Below are 5000 nucleotides of genomic sequence, written 5' to 3'. Positions count from 1 at the left end.
GATATCATCATCATCATCAACATCATTATAAAGGCTTATAGTCTCCTACACTACACATATATATAGACATGCATATTCTATCGTTTACCTCTCCCTCTCTCTCTCTCTCTCTCTCTCTCTCTCTCTCTCTCTCTCTTTCTCTCTGCCCTTTCTTCTTTTTTTTTCTCTCGTTCCCTTTGTCCCCCCCTCTCTCTCTCTCTGTCGGTATTCCATTTCAGGTATATTGAAAACAGGACTGTTTTCTCGCTATATCGTTTTTATCAAGCTTTTTTTTTTTTATTTCAACAAAATATCCAAACTTGACGAAAACTTTGATATAAAAGATAAAAACTACTGCGCAGTCGGTATTTCAATTTGAAACAAACACCTAAATGTACACACATGCCAACACACGCCCACCCTAAAGCACTCTCACAGAAGCATACACACACACACACACATATGAGTACATTATTGAATAAATGCTTATGTCGATCTATACACAGGTATATACATGCTCAGACATACACAGGAATGTGAATATATGTACCCACATGTATATATATGTCTGCACGTGTGTATGTATGTATGAATGCATGTATGATTATATATATATGTATGCGTATGTATATATGTATATATATACATATAGATATAGATATATGTATGAATGAATGTATATATATCTATATATATGTGTGTCTGTGTATATATTTATATATACATGTACGTATGTATGTCTGTCTGTCTGGCTGTCTGTATCTGGCGAGTGTTCTCTCATGAGCTTCCTTCATATGGCCCACCCGGGGTACTGTCATTTTCCACACGGTCACCTGTTTCGTGGTATTTGAGAAGTTAAGCAAGATCGTTCACAATTAAAAACATGGTATCAATCAAATGAGCTAAAGAAGCACATTTATGGCCGTTGTACGAATATATGACAGAAGCACAAATATTTATGACATGTGTATATTCAAACGAGTGTAATACATGTTAATGTATGTGTGTGTGTGTGTGTGTGTGTGTGTGTGTGTGTGTGTGTGTGGAGGCGCAATGGCCCAGTGGTTACGGCAGCGGACACGCGGTCATAGGATCGCGGTTTCGATTCCCTGACCGGGCACTCTGAGTGTTTATTGAGCGAAAACACCTAAATCTCAACGAGGCTCCGGTAGGGGATGGTGGCGAACCCTGCTGTACTCTTTCACCACAGCTTTCTCTAACTCTTACTTCCTGTTTCTGTTGTGCCTCTAATTCAAAGGTTCAGCCTTGTCACACTCTGTGTCACGCTGAATATCCCCCAGAACTACGTTAAGGGTACACGTATCTGTGGAGTGCTCAGCCACTTGCACGTTAATTTCACGAGCAGGCTGTTCCGTTGATTGGATCAACTGGAACCCTGGACGTCATAAGCGACGGAGTGCCAACAACAACAATATATGTGTATACATACATGTGTTTGTGTGCGTGTGTGCATTTAGGTATAACTAGGTGAAATACCGATTAACAAAATACAGCTGAGCTACTAAAGGTGATAAACTAAATGTTGGTTAAGTTAATACTAGCGCATTGCTATCAGAATAAATCGCTATAGTGCAAAAATCAACAAGACGGTACGAAATAAGACGATTAATTGCATTGACAAATTAGAACATTAAAGATAAGCGTCAACTTTCTAGTTTATACCTTGAATATCATTAGAATAATCAGCAGAATAATTTGGATATTAAGAAATAGTTTATTAAGGATTTGGTTGAGTAGTAACACATTCTAAAATCCCTCAATATCATCTCTAATACTGGTTGAACACATCGAGCTTAGAATTTCGAAAATCAATTTCGCCAATAATTGGAAGCCAAGTCAAAATCATAGGTTTCTGAAAGAATCCCTCTTGCCTTCATATTATGTTGAATTGTATCTTGATTTAAATGGCTGTAAATGTTTCATCTGAACAGGTTAAAGCAAACAAACCGGTTGTGCTTGGATATTGTCTTAAATTTACCGTGAATGATTTTGACTGTTAGCCATGCCATCAAATGTTATCTCTTGCTTAAAATTATTTATGCTCTGTATTCAGCACCGTTCTTTCTTTTGGTGCTAATCATATATAAATATATGTACGTAGGTATGTGTGTGCAAAGCAGAAAAGCTGGCAGAGTTATCACTGCCGCGGGAGAAAGGCTCAACGGCATTTCTTTCGTCATTACGCTCTGAGTTCAAATTCCACCGAGATCGGCTTAACATTTCATTCCTTCGGGGTCGATAAAATGAGTACCAATTCAGTAGTGGAGTCGAAGTAATGGGTTCGCCCTCTTCCCCCGAAATTGCTGGCATTTTGACAAAATTTGAAACGTATATAAATATATATATATGTGTGTGTGTATTTGTGTGTGTGTGCGTGTGTGTGCGTATGTGTATGCGTATGTGTGTTACGCTGTTTCCACAGCAGTGATGTTTAGATTGCGGTGATTGACTACAGACAAAACTATCGGCTGGTCCATGAAGCTCGTGACTGGTAGAATTTCGAAGTCACTCTCAACGAAAGCAAATGTAAAATCGTATTTAAAATTGCAACAATTTCTTCAGCCGATTTTCACAGTCCACAGACGAACCCCAACATCTACAACAGCTACCACCACTACCAGCACTGTCACCACCATGACATCATTGGCATCATCCAGTTGCTACCGGTAACAACTGGGCAGTCATTTGCACCAACTGTTGGTGGTTTGCTGCTGCTGCTGCAAACTCATACACCGATCTGTCTACAGTAATAAAATCAATAGGAACACATATTTCGTTAAGAGCACCCTTTTGAAGGTGTATGGCTCAGTGGTTTGATCATCGAGCTCACAATCAGGAGGTAGTGAGTTCCATTCTGAGACCGTTGCTCCAATTCACTCAGCTGTAGAAATGAGTTGTGACGTCACTGGTGCCAAGCTGTCTCGGCACCTTTGCCTTTCCCTTGGTTGACATCAGTGGCGTCGAGATGAGAGGCTGGTATGTATGGGCGACTGCTAGTCCTCTATAAACAACCTTGCGCGGATTTGTGGCTCGGAGGGTAACTTTCTTGGTGCAATTCCATGGTCAGTCATGCCCGACGAGGGATTTTACCCATTAACTCTTCTGACGACTGGCATTTGCATCCGAAATATAAAGGTTTTTTTTTTTAAAAAACAATGTTAAATGCTTTCTTTATTTCTCTTTTCACCCGTTTACTAGTGTGTAGAAAATGGTATGGCATAGCTAGTCGAAGCATCAAGGCCACAGTCAATAATATTCTTGTTTAAGAATATTGAATTTGTACTTTACAAAATTGTGGCGTAACCCTTCGTATTAATGTAAAATTGTTTATTTTTTATTCCAATTGTCATATAAACAAATATTAATATATATATATATATATATGTATATATATATATATATATATATATATATATATATATATATATAATATATATATATATATATATATAAATATATATGTATTAAAAAATATATATACATATATATAACGTATTATGTAACATTATGTCTTCATGTATATGCTTATACGTATGCTTGTGTATATATGTGCATATAAATAAATATATACATGATATATTAATGTGTGCACGTATATAGTATGCGTATATGTGTGTAAGCGTCTATATTTGCATTATGTATGTATATACGTATGTGTATATGTATATGTGTAATTATCTATGTATGCTTGTATGTAAATATGTAAGTATGTATGTATATGTTGGTGTTGGAGACGGTTGATGTTTCGATCAAACCAATAAAACTACGTTTCCATTGGCTTATCTCTTTACTGATACAATCTGCCAGACGTAAATTCTGTCATTAGTAACTGGCGCAGTTCTTGTGAATATATATATTAAAAAAAAAAAGAAGAAAAAAAAGAAGAAAAAACAGAAGAAAATCTATAATTATATCTCCGAATTATATTGAGTTCTGTATCTGATAATACTTGAAATCAATGTTTCACAAACATGCATATATAATAAAGATAGGTAGTGAGAAGGAGAGAGTTAGATCGATCGATAGATAGATAGATAGATAGATAGATAGATAGATAGATAGATAGATAGATAGATAGATAGATAGACAGATAGATAGATAGACAGATAGATAGATAGCGTTTTTAAAGATCGGAAGAACGATAGATTAGCGTTTTAAGGATAATCAACTGTTCACCCATGAATTGGAATTATATTTTATATAATCCACAATGTGGCATTAAAATCTGAATCCATTTCAATTCTTGCAATTTACAGTTTTCTGGACTACAAAACGTTGTAGATTTCATGACGCACAGTCAATAACCACATATATGTAACTTAGGCTCTCTAGCAAGGTGATAGCCTAATTTATGACTCCTTTATGAATAATTCGTGTATATTGTTGATTGATTGTCATAAGACATAAAATAATTTATATAAGAGGGTATAAAGTTTTATACATGGAGATAAGACCCTTGACAAGACTTAGATGATAATTTTGAGTCCATAATGTATAAAGATGGAGCTGTATTATGCATGTGTTTGTCTCGTGTTTTCGGTACGTATTACAGATACATAATTATGCATTCTTTAGTGACCCTACTGATAAGCTACAGGTATCAAGTTAATTTATTTGGTCATTAATAGCAAAACTCGAGTATAGGGTTAATTAATTTTTTATTCACTCTTGTTCCTATTAGCAGCGTGGTTTAAGAATTCCTTTTCCGTGGTTTCGGTTGTTTAACTGCCCTTTTTAGCATGTAAGGAGTCTTGTCAAAAGTCTTCTCTCAGTGTGTATATCGTTATACCTTCTTATATATATGTAAACTGTGAGTGCATATTTATACCGTGTATAAGCGTAAACGAGATCATTCAAAGCTACGTAGTTGTTATGCTGTTGAAGTTGACATGTCCATTATACGCATTTCTGTATTTAATTTCATGCATACAGTAAAGGTTAGCTATGTCTACAGACTTGTCAAGAAAGACTGTTTTGCTTTGCCAAAAGAAATCAATTTC

Source organism: Octopus bimaculoides, chromosome 23, assembly GCF_046866305.1.
Source record: "Octopus bimaculoides isolate indiv1 chromosome 23, ASM4686630v1, whole genome shotgun sequence".
Taxonomy (NCBI): Eukaryota; Metazoa; Mollusca; class Cephalopoda; order Octopoda; family Octopodidae; genus Octopus; species Octopus bimaculoides.
The sequence above is the reverse complement of the archived record's forward strand: the minus strand, read 5'-3'. Positions refer to the sequence as shown.